General features: G+C 37.7%; 1 protein-coding gene across 1 annotated transcript in view; it reads left to right on the top strand.

Annotated features, from left to right (window-relative positions):
- Positions 1 to 16,018: 16,018 nt before the first annotated feature.
- The window catches only part of lrfn1 (leucine rich repeat and fibronectin type III domain containing 1), a 132,056-nt gene continuing 131,065 nt past the window's right edge, over positions 16,019 to 17,009 (top strand). Inside the window, exon 1 of the mRNA XM_074642389.1 lies at positions 16,019 to 16,416. The gene's annotated coding sequence lies outside the window, so the exon portion shown is untranslated. The remainder of the gene's footprint in view (positions 16,417 to 17,009) is intronic.

Here is a 17,009-nt window from a genome sequence, read left to right as displayed (position 1 = left end):
TTAATCTGTTTGCAAGACATTTGGCTAATATTTTAGCATCGTTACATTGTAGTGTGATTGGCCTCCAATTCTTTAGAGTAGTGGGATCTTTATACCTTCCACCTGAATCTTGTTTCAATAATAGTGAGATTAAACCTTCCTGTTGAGTTTCTGTAAGTTGTTTTTTGCTATATGACCAGTTGAAGGTGTTCAGCAAAGGTGTTTTAACAGACTCATAGAAGGTTTGATAAAAGTTTACAGGTATGCCATCGGCTCCTGGACTTTTTACCTTTTTCAAAGGAGTTAATAGCTGGATGTAATTCCATCCAGCGTAATAAGTCCCTCACAAGATTTTTTTCTTTCTCTGTTAACTTTACGGTATTATCGTCTTGAGAATTGGGGCTAGTATTTTGAGGCAATAAATCCTCTGGTGGGCTCTGTAAGGAGTACAATTTTGAAAAATAATTATGTTGTACAAGCAAAAATTCCCTTGGTTTTTTCAATGATTTTATTTCCTACTACAAGCTTCAAAACATTTTTCTTTACAGTGTTTTTATACTGCAGATTTAAAAAATATTTGGTTGATCTCTCCCGATTTTTCCAGCCATTCTATTCTATTTCTCAAATATGATACGTTGGCTTTCTCTGCACATAGTCTTTCTAACTCTCTTTCCTTGTGCTCAAGATTGTCCAGTAGAGCTTGTGACACATTTGTATTATTGTCTACCCGTTCTGTTAAATCTTCTATCTCAGCTATCAATATTTTTTCTGTCTCCAAACGATTTTTATTTTTCCTTGAGCTGTATTGAATGCAGTGTCCCCTTAAGGTGTATTTTAAAAGCATCCCATATAATCAAAGGATCCGCTGTATCATTATTCACTACAAAGAAATCTTTTATGAATTTGTTTGTTGTATCTATAAACTCTTTATCCTTCAATAGCTTCTGATTTAATTTCCAGTATCCTGGACCCCTATGAAACGTTGTGGTACAAATGCTCAAGGTTATAAGATGATGATCTGACCTAAATCTCTCTTTAATCTCGACTTTATTCATTTTTGGAGTCAAAGAAAATGATGTTAAGAAATAATCTATTCTGCTAGCCTGATTTCCTCGTCTCCATGTATATCTTGTTTGCTTTGGATTTCGCAATCGCCATATGTCAATTAAATCTAGCGAGGTCATGAGGCCAGAAATAGCATTATATGCTCTAGAATGATAATTCTTAGTTTGTATGCCTTTTCGATCCAGATCTACATCCAACACAGTGTTGTAGTCTCCTGTCATTATCAAATTTTTTATCATGTAGTTTTTCTTTTCTTGCAACATGTTGAATATATCTTGAAAGAAGAGTGGATCATCAGAATGAGGTGCATACAGATTTACTAATACAAATTCTAGGCTATCCACCAATATATCTTGTATAATATATCTACCTGCTTGATGTATTATTGTATCTTTGACCACAATATCTACTTCCTTTTTATACATTATCATTACAACTTTAGAATTTGAGCATCCGTGTGAAAAGTATATGTTATCCCCTCCACTCTGTTTAAGAGAAACATTTTACTATAACAAAACATCCAATCCCAATTTATGAGCGCAAAACTAAGAACAAAAGATCATCAATGCAGAAAATAAAAAAATTATGATCTTTTGTTCTTAGTTTTGCGCTCATAAATTGGGATTGGATGTTTTGTTATAGTAAAATGTTTCTCTTAAACGCTATTTAAAAAGGGAGATAAATATGACAATAGAAAATATATCATCAGAGGATGGAAGAAACAGGAAATATTTTCAGCCCCTTCCCGTTGTTTTGGTGTCACTATTATTATTTCCATCCTTTTTTTTTTTTCAAGAATCATGAAAGTATAGAATCCACTGAAGATCAAATATGTCTAAGTTAGTAATATCAAGCTTCAACTGTAACGGTTTAGCTGATAGGAAGAAAAGGGGACACTTTATTAGTTGGCTTACGGATAAAAACTATGATATATTTTGTTTACAAGAGACTCACTCTACCCAACTGTATGAGATTAAATGGAAAACAGAGTGGAGGGGATAACATATACTTTTCACACGGATGCTCAAATTCTAAAGTTGTAATGATAATGTATAAAAAGGAAGTAGATATTGTGGTCAAAGATACAATAATACATCAAGCAGGTAGATATATTATACAAGATATATTGGTGGATAGCCTAGAATTTGTATTAGTAAATCTGTATGCACCTCATTCTGATGATCCACTCTTCTTTCAAGATATATTCAACATGTTGCAAGAAAAGAAAAACTACATGATAAAAAATTTGATAATGACAGGAGACTACAACACTGTGTTGGATGTAGATCTGGATCGAAAAGGCATACAAACTAAGAATTATCATTCTAGAGCATATAATGCTATTTCTGGCCTCATGACCTCGCTAGATTTAATTGACATATGGCGATTGCGAAATCCAAAGCAAACAAGATATACATGGAGACGAGGAAATCAGGCTAGCAGAATAGATTATTTCTTAACATCATTTTCTTTGACTCCAAAAATGAATAAAGTCGAGATTAAAGAGAGATTTAGGTCAGATCATCATCTTATAACCTTGAGCATTTGTACCACAACGTTTCATAGGGGTCCAGGATACTGGAAATTAAATCAGAAGCTATTGAAGGATAAAGAGTTTATAGATACAACAAACAAATTCATAAAAGATTTCTTTGTAGTGAATAATGATACAGCGGATCCTTTGATTATATGGGATGCTTTTAAAATACACCTTAAGGGGACACTGCATTCAATACAGCTCAAGGAAAAATAAAAATCGTTTGGAGACAGAAAAAATATTGATAGCTGAGATAGAAGATTTAACAGAACGGGTAGACAATAATACAAATGTGTCACAAGCTCTACTGGACAATCTTGAGCACAAGGAAAGAGAGTTAGAAAGACTATGTGCAGAGAAAGCCAACGTATCATATTTGAGAAATAGAATAGAATGGCTGGAAAAATCGGGAGAGATCAACCAAATATTTTTTAAATCTGCAGTATAAAAACACTGTAAAGAAAAATGTTTTGAAGCTTGTAGTAGGAAATAAAATCATTGAAAAAACCAAGGGAATTTTTGCTTGTACAACATAATTATTTTTCAAAATTGTACTCCTTACAGAGCCCACCAGAGGATTTATTGCCTCAAAATACTAGCCCCAATTCTCAAGACGATAATACCGTAAAGTTAACAGAGAAAGAAAAAAATCTTGTGAGGGACTTATTACGCTGGATGGAATTACATCCAGCTATTAACTCCTTTGAAAAAGGTAAAAAGTCCAGGAGCCGATGGCATACCTGTAAACTTTTATCAAACCTTCTATGAGTCTGTTAAAACACCTTTGCTGAACACCTTCAACTGGTCATATAGCAAAAAACAACTTACAGAAACTCAACAGGAAGGTTTAATCTCACTATTATTGAAACAAGATTCAGGTGGAAGGTATAAAGATCCCACTACTCTAAAGAATTGGAGGCCAATCACACTACAATGTAACGATGCTAAAATATTAGCCAAATGTCTTGCAAACAGATTAAAACTAGTACTGCCCAATATTATTCATCCAGATCAGTGTGGCTTCTTACAGTGTCGATCTATCAGTGACAGTATTAGACAAATAATTGAAATAATTGAATATTATGACTCAACAAAAACCTCTGCTTTCATTTTTTTTTTTTTTTTTGCTGCCTTTGAGAAAGCTTTCGATAAAGTACGTTTGGATTTTATTTATAAATGTTTAGAATATTTTAACTTTGGAGACTCTTTAATTAGTTGGATAAAAAGTAATGTATAGTAATCCAAAGTGTAAAATAATAAACAATGTTTTTTTTCTGAAACAATTAAGCAATATAGAAGATTGAAAGAAGGATGTCCACTGTCTGCGTATCTATTTATTATAGCTATAGAAATCTTAGCACAAAAAGTAAGAATGAATAACAACATAGAAGGTTTGAGAATAAATAGTTTGGAATCAAAAATATCAATGTATGCGGACGATGTAAACTTTCAAAATCAACCAAATGTTGCATCCTTTACTGCATTAGTTAAAGAGTTGAATAACTTCTCAGTAATTTCCTGACTAAAACCTAACTATGATAAATGTAGTGTGCTGCGAATTGGCTCTCTGAAAGGTACAAATTTTAATATCTATAGTAATCTGCCCACTAAAATGGTCAGATGGCCCAATAGATGTCATTGGTATACATATCCCTAAAGACATGGACCTTATCACGAAGGAAAACTTTGATAGAAAGCTACATACAGTAGACAGAAAATTAAAAAGTTTGGGGAATGACTAACTTAACTTTATATGGAAAAAAATAACCGTGATAAATTCCTTAGTGATTCCTCAGTTTATCTATATCCTCATGTCATTACCTACCCCAGGAGAGGAGCTGTTTAAAAAATATGAGCAAAATGTGTTCAATTTCATATGGGGTTGGAAGCCTGACAAAATTAAAAGAGCTTATCTGTATAATGATTACAAACACTGTGGACTTAAATTGTTAAACCTTAAGGCACTCAACTTTGCACTAAAAGCATCCCTTATACCAAAATGTATCTTAAATCCGCAGTGGTTTTCAGCAAAATGATTGAGGTCTGCTCATCCTCTGTTCCACAAAGAACTCTATCCTTACCTCCAGTTAACTGCTTTTCAGTTCACTATATTAAAGAGAAAGTCATTTCCATACTTATCCGGCTTTTTGGACGAGGCCATAGTCGGTTGGTTTCAATACCAATATCATCAACCAGTGTGAAGTTATGAAATCCAGAGCCAAGTGTTGTGGTATAATAGAAATATTTTGATTAATGATCACCGTATCTTTATTGAATCAATGTTTGAAAAAAGGAATATTATTTATAAATGACCTCTTGAATAGTGGGGGCGATATCAAGACTTATGATGAATTTAAAATAGTATACGGTAATGTTTGTGACCTTTTTACATTTAATCAACTCTGTGCAGCTATACCTCAGATCTGGAAAAGGAAGCTATTATTATGTACAAAACAAGTGGCATGTTACCCCTACATTAAGGACACAACATGGATGAATAAGACAAAAATAAACAAGAAAATATATCAGTTATACATGCAACTTAAACACATTTCTGCTACACCAGTAGCTATCCAGTCAAAAATGGGGGTATTTGTTAGACAAATGTATCCCATGGAGGAAAGTATATGCATGTATTTACACAACTTCTTTTGATGTCTCCATTAGAATTTTACAACTAAAACTAATCTACAAATTCTTACCTACTAAGAGAATGCTAAAAAAATTAAAATGGGGCATCCAACAAGGTGACATATGTAGATTGTGTGAGGAGGAAGAGGAGTCAGACATTCATTTATTTTTGGTATTGTAAGGAAGTTGCATTATTTTGGATTAACGTTGAAAAAAGTGGATCTCAGTCTACAAATCAAATTTCTATAGTTGTCCTTTATCTATAATGTTTGGTGATTTAAGGGGTGATGAAAAAAAAAAAAGGAAAAGACCTGAACAACATCATCATTACGATGGGGAAAGCATTTATATTTAAAGCTATAAAAAGACAACAGTTAAACACTGAACATTTCAAAATGTTTTTGAAACATCAGTGGGTTCTTGAGAGGGATGTTAATAGAAATAAAAGAACAGAATATCATTTTTGATCATGGGTGGGCTACTTTGAGTCAGGGTGAGGATTGGAGTTAAACAAAATTAATTAATAAGTAATGTCGACAAAAAGGTCAACTAAAGGGATGTAAATATGTCCTTTTTTTTTTTTTTGTCTGTAAAATAGAATAGATAACTGTGTAAGCGAATGTGTCTAAGTGGATATCTATATGTAAGCGGGTGTGGATATAGACATATGTATATACTGTATGTGTGTGTGTGTGTATCTACACACATAGTCAAAATTGTTGGTACCCTTCCGTTAAAAGAAAGAATAAAAAAAAAACAATGGTCACTGAAATAACTTGAAACTGACAAAAAGTAATAATAAAAATTTATTGAAAATGAAATAATGAAAATCAGCTAATGTTTTTGAATTTTGGTTCAGAATCATTTAAAAAAACAAACTAATGAAGCTGGCCTGGACAAAATGATGGTACCCCTAGAAAAGATTGAAAATAATTTGACCATAGGGGCACATTAAACATTGGCTGTGTCTAAGTGGATATCTATATGTAAGCGGGTGTGGATATAGACATATGTATATACTGTATGTGTGTGTGTGTGTGTGTGTGTGTGTGTATCTACACACATAGTCAAAATTGTTGGTACCCTTCCGTTAAAGAAAGAATAAAAAAAACAATGGTCACTGAAATAACTTGAAACTGACAAAAAAGTAATAATAAATAAAAATGTATTGAAAATGAACTAATGAAAATCAGCTAATGTTTTTGAATTTTGGTTCAGAATCATTTAAAAAAACAAACTAATGAAGCTGGCCTGGACAAAAATGATGGTACCCCTAGAAAAGATTGAAAATAATTTGACCATAGGGACACATTAAACATTGGTATCATGGTGTGTACCACACTGAACATGGACCACAGAAAGCTAAGGAGAGAGTTGTCTCAGGAGATTAGAAAGAAAATTATAGACAAGCATGTTAAAGGTAAAAGCTATAAGACCATCTCCAAGCAGCCTGATGTGTTTAGGCAGTTGATCGCACGCTAAAATACCCAAGAAATTTGTCCCATTAATAATTATTTTTCTAACAATGCTAGTTAGTTCTATAGTATTCATAGTGTTTTAGTAGTAGTCCATGAGCCATTTTCTCCTGTTTGAGCCAAAGTGGACTTAATGGCAGACAACCCCGGAGGACACCAAATCATAAAAAAGTGAGACTGGAATATGCCAAAATGCATATTGACAAGCCACAAAGCTTCTTGGAGAATGTCTTTTGGACAGATGAGACAAAACTGGGGCTTTTTGGCAAGTCACATCAGCTCTATGTTCACAGACGCCAAAAATGACGCATCCAAAGAAAAGAACACTGTACCTAATGTGCAAAATGCAAGAGTGGCGTTAGGAAAAGCGTCCTCTTCAAAAGTTGTGAAGTTTGGTAAACACGACCTCAGCTGAATGCTGACTATATACACAAAGTGTAGGTAAAAGATGGAGCTAGTGACATCTCATGAATACGCATGGTTGACAGGCCTTGAGGTTGCCCCATTCACACTACATACATTTTTTTTTTTTTTTTTAAAAACCCACTATATTGTAACTCTACCGACATTGCACCGCTTTTTTTTTTTGGGAGATGACTACAAGCAAAATTAGTGGTGTACTAACACACATCTACCAATTTAAAATGTTAACAAATCATTACAGCACAGATACATCTCCTAAAGAATTTTAGGAGATGGCATACAAGAGATGACCCCCATCCCGCTCACATCCACCCCATTTGTCCCTGGATACATGCTGATATCTATTACAAACAATACCACCCCATACCCCACCCCCTCTCACAGATACATCTCATAAAGAATTTTAGGAGATGACATGAAGGAGATGACATACTTCCCTTCTCACACCATTTGTCCTGGATACATGTTAATATCGACTACGAACAACGCTAATCCATACACCCTCTCACAAACAAACATATGGTTACAGGGTCCATGCTGCTATAGCCTGCAAACAGTACCAACCACCACAGCATCAAAAGCCATAAACATTTTGACCACTGCACACCGGGGTTTGCTTGATCTTTTATGAGTACTGTAATAAAAAAGACACCTCTTGGATACAACGGAGTTCACATATAGGGATACAACTGTGTTTTGTTCACTGAACCAGTATCAACAGGAGGGGGTCTTCTTTTGTTTACTGAGCAACTGATAACATCTTGGATACAACCGACTTTTTTTTTTTATCTGAATCAGGATCAACAGTATGGGTCTTCTGTGGCAACATCAAAAAGGCAAAAACATTTGGTCACAGGAAGCAGGGTTTGTTTGAACTTTTAATGATACTGTAATAAAAGACACATATTGGGATACAACTGTATTTTTTATCTGCATCAGGATCCACAGGATGGGGTCTTTCTTTTTTTGTTGTGGAGCAACTGATAACACCTTACAGCAGACACCTTTGGACAACTACCAATAATTAACATCAGCCCTAGGGTTACAAAAAGGACACCAGGGTCACCAAGGGTTCACCTGTATCCCCACACACACACACGTGCGCGCGCGCACGCGCATGCTCACGTGCACGCGCATTTCACATGCACGCGCAAACGAACCAGTCCTATACTACTTACCTCAGACAAAATTAGTGCATAATGTAAAAATAGATTGTTTTGGGGGGGTAAAAAAAAGAAAAACATAGGCTATACAGAGCGAATAAAAGAAGTAATGTTCTGCATCTTCTGCTGGATTTTTTGTTGAATTAAATCTGTTTGAATGCATATACAAACACTTTAAGAAATATGGGCTTTGAAATTGCTCTCGGCAGGACTGTAGAGATTCCCATCAGAGGCGGCGGTTGAAATCACGGTCACCTCACCCACAGCGTGCGCACAAATCTTAGGGTGTAATATCTATATACAGAACGAACATTAAAGCTTTTAGATCAAAATGCTCAGACGAACTTTCTAATCTTTCCCTTAAAATACTTTCCTCAGAAGTGCAGGTAGGATCAGATGTACTGTATATGCCCGACTCTCTGAATACCTGTCTGATCCTTCAAGAGTTCAGTGAATCGCATTTGAGAAATTCTGACATTTGTTTCGACCAAGGACATGTTATGGAATCAAAATAGTATTTTAAAGCTGCATTAACCAATATTTTTATATTTACAATGGATCAAATGACTATGTGTAATGTGAAAAGTGTTGTTGTGACGAACCCACAGGGAATTATCGCCTGACTCTGCAGTTTCCCTCAGCTCTATGAGTGTTTTAGTGAATCTCACCACTCTCATCAACTCTAAACAACTACCAAACGACAAAGTTAGTTGTGAGCATATCAGCTTGAGTCAGATATTTCCCTCAAGTGTTTGTGGAGATCAAAAGAGCTAAAAGGAGAACTTACACTAGTCACATGCCCATAATGAATGTAATCTGTCATCTTGATGTGTTAATAGGCAACTGTTTGTTAACACATCTCCCATAACAACTTTAGGAGGTGATAATATGTCAATGTTGTGTTTTCAGCTTTCGGTGTCTGCTGCTTGTTCTGCGGCCAAAAAGAAAAATTAATGCAGCTTTAAAGCACTTTTTAATCACTGCTCGTAAAACTCGCAAACTCCGATCAAACTGTCAAATCAGGCAGCGCTGATCAAATATGAATCAATATTCTGTTACTGTAATGCCTATTTCTAGCCTCAAATGTTTTCAGAAACATCTTGTAGTGTACTGTTTAGCTACCATGTTGAAAACAGTCAAGCCAAAACCAAGCACCGCCCACTAGAGATGTCGCGGTGAGGACATTTTCCCACAGGTTAATAAACTTGTGACAACACCGGTGTTACCGATTACACCGGACATTTTACAAGAAAAGATGACGCTCAATGTATGTAGAGCGCTTACTTTGATTTTTAACGTTGGATGGCTGTGTGTCTGGCTTCTCCAGACCAGCTTTCGCTGCGGGGCCGCAGGTTTTCACCCGGCGCCGCTGCGCCGCACACATCAGCTGTGACGGCGATTGCCTCATTAAAGTTATGGTTCCTTTAAAGCATTAGTTTAAAATCCGAAATTTTGCCAAATAAACAATTTTGCTTTTCGCTTTGACACCAAATCCTTCGCCATCGCCTTGTCTGTCAACTCTCTCTTGTGTGAAATCGGACTCCTGCTACTCTGTGGTGACACTATATCTTTCAGTTTGACTAGACTATGTATTGATAACACGGCACTGATACACGAAAATGAACTAATTGGGTTTTATTTTTATATAAAAAAGCAAAACAACAGTAGGGGCGGTGGGCAAGTAATGTTATCAGTGTGTGCCTGACCACCCTTACACCGGTAACACCGACTACCGCAAGCGCCCACCGGCCGGAGCAAACACTCTCATTTTACAGTACACTAAAATATGTTTCTGAAAACATCTGAGAAGAGAAATAGGCTTTACAGTAACAGAATATTGATTCATATTTGATCAGCGCTGCCTAGTTTCACCGTATGATCGGAGTTCACGAGTTTCGCAAGCAGTGATTGACAGCTGCTGTAGAGACTGCTCGACTCTGATTGGTTGTTTTCCTTCAGCGATCTTGCAAATGCCATTAAGAGCACAGGAAGACACAGAGGAACATGATTTTTTTTCACAGATTATGCACTCATGCATGATATAGTGACCGTTTTATAAAAATAACTTTTATCATATTTCCTCAAAGTTACCGACTTCAGCTTTAAATAAATAAATAAAAAATACTGTTGACGTACTGTACGTCGAGATTATTATTCAAAACGAATATAAGGAAATGTATCTGTTGATTAAATCCTGAAATTAGCATATCATAGCTATACATAATCTCTCTGTTAAAGATTGCAATGCTAACAAAGTGTTGTCGTTAAATCAAAGTGAAATAAGTATTTCACATTTTGTTATTCTGATATTTAAGTTTACTTTCACAAATTCGTGCTGTCACCAGTCAGTAAGAACTGACATGTATATTTATGTTCAAAGGGTAAAAGAAAGAATATCGTTTTTCACAACCTTGCAGCTCTTTCAAAGTTCAAGATCAAAATCGCAGCTGCTCTTGAAGAACAACAGACAAAGCTTTAATGTCAAAAAAACAGCACTCTCAGCCTTCATCCGGCTTACATGATCATTTGCAGCCAATGATAAATATATTCAACAATATCCAAGACGCCTGCTGCCTTAATTGACCATACACAAGAAATACAGACAACTTTTTCCAAGACTGAAGGCATACAGAGATTCATTAACTGTAAAACAACAGACGTGATGGATGATTTCATGCCCCCGCGGAAAGCGAAACAGAGTGCTCTTTGAAATACCGAATTACTGAGTGCAGGAGCTCCATTAAGAGAGACGGTGTCAAAAATCATGTAGAAAGCCACTTTAAAGAGGCCAGACATCCCATGTCTGCTTTTTCTTTTATTGCCATTGAGAAGGTGTCTCTTGGTCCAGGAGGAGGTCATTTAAATTTCATTACAAAAGAAAGAGAGAGACCTTTTGGATCTTTTTCCTTTTTAACAGTCTTCAACCAAAATGAATAAATGGGGGGCCTCTAGCTGTTTTAATATAATGTCGAAATCCTTAATTAAACTCGGTGATATGATTTTAATGTTTTTCAGTCCCAGCTTCCAAGTGGCTGTTTTAGATGTCCCTGAGAATTAACTATACAGTACATGTTAGCTTGTTACACTGATGAAAGTGTTCGTAGCTAAAACATGTTGGTCTTTACTCTGAAAGCTTTTGTTCCTAAAGAGCAGCAGGATTCTTTTTATAACTTCAGGCGTAAAGACTAACTCAGATGATCACTTGTGAGTGAGCTGTACATCACACTTCCCCAGATGGCCCACGTCTATCTATCTTTAAATATCTCATACAAGGACACATTAAAGAACCCTTAAAGCTAAGTAGCACGTGGTTTTACTTAGCATACAGTAGACCAAGGCTGAGATACAGTGAAACATGAAAGCGTGACTGTACCCACTATGAGCGGAATAATTCATAACATTTGTACAGTATGACAAAGGTACTGCAAGAGTGACCCATCATTAATGCTTACCCAAGAGCAAAAGCAGATTCCTGTGGTTTGCCGTGCATATTCTATATCATTTAAATGCAATTTTATCGTTTTCCCACTGGTAGAACACTCTCTTCTTATTTTCGCATTGTTTTTCTTTTGATTCTGCAGAGAACGGAGCACAAACCTGCTTGAAAACATCTAAGACCAAGAGCTCTGCATACATACGGTATGCACCCCCCTGTTGAAACATGCAGCTTAATATACATGTCTGTTATTTCACCATGTTTAAAAGTCCCCGCTGATAAGCCAATTAGAGGCCCTTATAGTGGAAATCACATCCACGGTGCTTCCGCATTTAATGGTAAGCTGGAGAGTTTAAAGCACATTAAGAGGAACTTTTGCACTGTGAGAGAGAGAGAGAGGTTGTGAGAGAGCGCTAATGCACAGGGTGATTCGACTGTATAAACAAGACTGCTGTAATCCACTATAGAGCACTGTATACACTGTAATGATGTTTCTGTTCCTGAAGTTTTATTGTCTCTGTCACGGCACTAATTCTACAGAAATCCCAATTCAAAGTACACACACACACAAGCGAGAACATTCACTGACGCATTGAACTGATGGAGCGTCACATTATAGGTGCTTCGGACTCAGCCATGGAGAAGAAACTGGGAATTTCAGCGTCCTTAATGGAAATTGATCCGAGCAATTTGTAAAAACAGCGACAAGGGCAACTGTGTTGCGTCAAAAATGGCATTTTGAGGGGCGGACACATACAAAGGCTATGTACACCTGAACCTAAATTGAGCAACCTCAGTGTGTAATATGTTCCAGGTCATTAAGCGCACCCTCCGAGGGTATTAGCGGCTGCGGTGGTGTGTACTGGATTTGAGTGCAGACGCTGCTCTTATATTTTGCACTTTAGGGAACGGCAAGTTTCCTCATTAGAGAGGATGGATCACACCGACCTAATCTGCTATTATGCTTTCAAAGACCAGTGTGCAGTAATTTCATCACTTTTGGTGAGTGAAGATGGTTAAGACGGACAATCTCTCAATATCACACTAATCAATCACTTTTACAGTGCATTACTGTGAGAGGGAGCTTTGCCCCCATGGAGCGCTGCCTGATATAAATAGCAGATTGGCTCCCTTCATGGCTCTTTCTCAATTTCCATCAGTATTCGTTGCATGCGTCCTATGCGTTCACCCACCTCATGAACACACATGCTCATTCACATCGGGGCTCAGAGCAATCACATAATGAAACATAAACTCCGCAGCACGTTCTGCTGCACAATGGAATTTCGGAGGATCGGCGTCTATTCAAAAGGCACAAAACTAGTTTGAGAGTGCGTTTTGAATCTCAATTTGTCTGTTTTCGACCCTTTCAAAGAGAACTATTTGTTGACTTACTGTTAAGTATGTAGGTTGGGCTGGGGAGCGAGCTTTGCAAGTCTCCCAAAATGAGTTTGTGTCACATCGCACCGATCCATTTAAAATGCCCCGGAGGTGCCTTGCCCATTATGAACTGTCCTTTAATTACAACAGGCTGCTGCTCTTGTACAAAGAGTTGCACATCAGATCAGATAAGTGTAACACCTGTCATGTTGCAGCACAGTGAAATGAAGATGATGTCAAACTTAGCAGCAGCAGTATTTAGAGGATGTATTTATTGCAGGGCTGTCAGCAATAATAACATGTTAATGCTAATTTGTTTTTAACGCCTCTAATTTCTTTAATGCATTAACACAACTTGCGATTTTTAGGTTTTAGCGGGCTTTTAAAGCTAGAGTGAAGATACTGGCATCATATGAAACTAGAAAACCTAAGGAATCCATTGGTACCAACCCAACATACTAGCTTGTCGCGAAGGAGGCTAGATAACGCTCAAAACTTACGCTAAATTTTAGCGAGGAAAAACTGACCATTTTCAAAGGGGTCCCTTGACCTCTGACCTCAAGCTATGTGAATGAAAATGGGTTCTCTGGGTACCCACGAGTCTCCCCTTTACAGACATGCCCACTTTATGATAATGACATGCAGTTTGGGGCAAGTCATAGTCAAGTCAGCACACTGACACACTGACAGCTGTTGTTGCCTGTTGGGCTGCAGTTTGCCATGTTATGATTTGAGCATATGTTTTATGCTAAATGCAGTAACTGTGAGGGTTTCTGGACTATAGTTGTCATTGTTTTGTGTTGTCAATTGATTTCCAATCATAAATATATACATACATTTGCATAGAAGCAAGCATATTTATCCACTCCCATGTTGATGAGAGTATTAAATTCTTAACAAATCTCCCTTTAAGATATATTTTGATATATTTTCAAAAATGTGCAATTAATCGCGATTAACTTTGGACAATCATGCGATTAATCACGATTAAATATTTAGCCCTAATATCTTGTAAAACAATGCCAAAGAAAAATAAATATTCCTTTTAGGATAAACTATTCCTATAATTGTCCTTTACAAAGCATGAAGTGTGCCTGTGGTACTCTATGAGCAGTAACCCTGTTATCTATGGTACTTTTATTTCTTAATATTCCAACATTATTATAGTCTTACATTTGGGATCTGTTATAAGTGAGTTTTTTTTTTATTGTATCTTAAATTTTCTCATATGATCAGGTACTTTTTAACAGCAAATTAATTCGGCTCACAGCAGCAGACATATTACATTTAAACCACCTGTACTTTAAAAGGTGGAGTCAAACTTTCCTCCCCTGACTCACTGCAGGTCTGTAATATCCACCAGCTCCTCCTATATACAATACAATGTGTGCAATATGTGTGTTGTTCCTTCCTGCAGTCGGATTTGACAGGATTTGTCCACCAGAATTCCTTTTTCTCATCACACGTCATGTGGACTCCCTGTAGGCAGGCAAGCAATACACTTGGGGGATGAATATGCACAAATAAACACATGTTATCCTCTTCTTAGAGGCACATTGCGGACTTGCACATTTATAATGAAGGATGGGCTGCTGTCTCTATAGCTTTCTTCTACAACTCTGAGAGGATTACCCTATTGTTTTGTTTTTATGGTGGGAGGATATTCATGTTTATTTTCTTTCCAAAAAAAACTCCCATTTTCCATTGATATGGGCCAAGAGGAGTGCTTGTCCCAAAGCAAAGTAAAGCATGAGGTGCTGTCTGAGACATGTGGGTGGTCGAGTTATTTTGTGCAGTTTATCATGATGGGCATTCAAGATTGAGGAGGATAGGGGAATGAAAGGGTATTCATTACAGCCTGGGACACAAAGCAGTAAGCTCGCCTATAGGGGGGGTGAATTTTTTTTTTTTTAAGTGCAGCAATGACCCGACACCATCCCTCCTCCTCCTCCTCCTTCCTCCTCCTCTTCCTCCTCCCTCCTCCTCTTGCAGCATCCTTGTTGCCCATGAGCGTCCCAGCCCATCCCGACAAACACCTCCTCTAGATATGAACCCACCTTCATCATCATGTGAAAACAAATCTCTTCTCATCTACAGGAAAAAAGAAAACCCCCTTCAGTTTATTATACATGCTTTTTAAAACGCAGCCCCAAATGACATCACATTGCTGCAGTGCTGCTGCACTGTCCGTGAAAGGTGTCTCTATCTCATTACCAAGAATTTCATCCACTTGGCTCTGATCTGCTCTGCTCTGCTCATCCAGACATCATCATGGCGTGACAGCATGTATTCATTTATATCGGGCTCTTATTACGCAGGTGGACGCCTGCACGAGGAGTAAAGAGGCGCATGTTCAAAGGGCTGTTTCTCTTCTCTATAGGACACTAGGCGAGATTTCCTGCCACATCCCAGCCTGGAGACATCGACGCGCATCGCTTTGTTTGGACGGACCGAGCCATGTATGAGAAGTAATTGCGCGCTTCTAGTATTAGAGGAGAAAAGAGAAAAGGTATCAGTGCATTGGGTGGGATTCCTTCATTCATTGCGCTTCAGACAAGGGGGGAAGTTATGACAACAAATGGCTACAGTAATGGCAAACAGCTGCCAGTAGAAATAGGAGCTGTAGCGCAGTAATTACCAGAGTTTTCCACCTTTTTTTTTTTTGGATGGACTTGAAGCCTTGAATTTGACGTTTCAACCTTCATTTTTTTTATTCTAAGAGCGCAACCTCATGGAGACTGCAGTTCCTGACTCTCCCATCTGTGCTGCAATTCAAGTGTGATATTTATTGGGGATTTTTTAATCATCATCCATCGTATATTCCTGCCTTTTTTGGACTCTATACGACCACGTACTGTCCGCTTTAACCTCCTCTGAACACGGCTCAGGACGCACAGCCAAGGACTCTCTCCTGAGCTTTTTGGGGGGATTTTTTATTTTTTTTTCTAGCTTTACAGTTTGTGCCCCCTTAACGCCTCAATCGGATCGTACAGGGATTTAAGGTGGGGTTTTTTTCTTTCTATCATCGCGACGCAGGTAACAGCTGGAAGATACCCCACTCTTGTCTCTTGTTGATGACACTTCAGCACTGCACATTGTCGCTCATCACGTCCGTTTGGGGATTTTTTTTCCATCCAGCCCCTGATGATGAGAAGGTTTTTTGTTTTTTTTTTACGCGTGAATTTGGAATAAATTAACTCCCATCCGAGAGTCGCTGTGAATTCATCCAGTGAGACAAGTGTTGTGTTGTGTGTTGTGTGGACGGAGGAAATCATGTGCGATCGGATCAACCCTTTGGCGTCTGCTGCGTTATTAGTGCCACTTTTGGTAAGTCACTTAAGTAGACTTGGTGAGAAATGTGCACTGTGGACTTTGCACTCCTGATGACATGATGTGTGGATGAATGTGTGCCTCTCTGACGAGCTGAATAGGTTTCCAAATGTGTGGTGTGCCGCATTGATTGTGCAAACAACTAAATGTAGAATAATAGGGCCTGCAATATGATCTATCTATCTATCTATCAGTCTATCTGTCTATCTATCTATCTGTCTATCTATCTGAGCAGCAACATCTCTATTTCCAATGTCTTTTCTTGCATTATGTGCAGATGTGAGTAGCCTACAGTAGTGTGCTGCATGGGTAATATGATGTCTGTCTATAGCTGAGATGTGTTCAGGCTACTTGAGATCCTCACGTGGTGGAGCAGTTACTGACAGCATTAGTGCTGTTACACAGTCTTGTCAGATGGGCCCCAAAACAGCCCCTTCATACTGTAGCTGTGCCTGTGCCATGGCTCCAAAACTGTGCAATGATGAACATGGTTAAACACTTACACATGAGTTGAATTCCCAGAGTCTGGGAGGAGTGCATGTAGATATGGCCCGGGCGTGTCTGCATCAGCACGACGCAGAGAGAGAGAC

The sequence above is a fragment of the Sebastes fasciatus genome, chromosome 7 (genome assembly GCF_043250625.1).
Source record: "Sebastes fasciatus isolate fSebFas1 chromosome 7, fSebFas1.pri, whole genome shotgun sequence".
NCBI classification, from domain to species: Eukaryota; Metazoa; Chordata; class Actinopteri; order Perciformes; family Sebastidae; genus Sebastes; species Sebastes fasciatus.
This window is presented reverse-complemented; position numbering and strand designations above follow the sequence as displayed.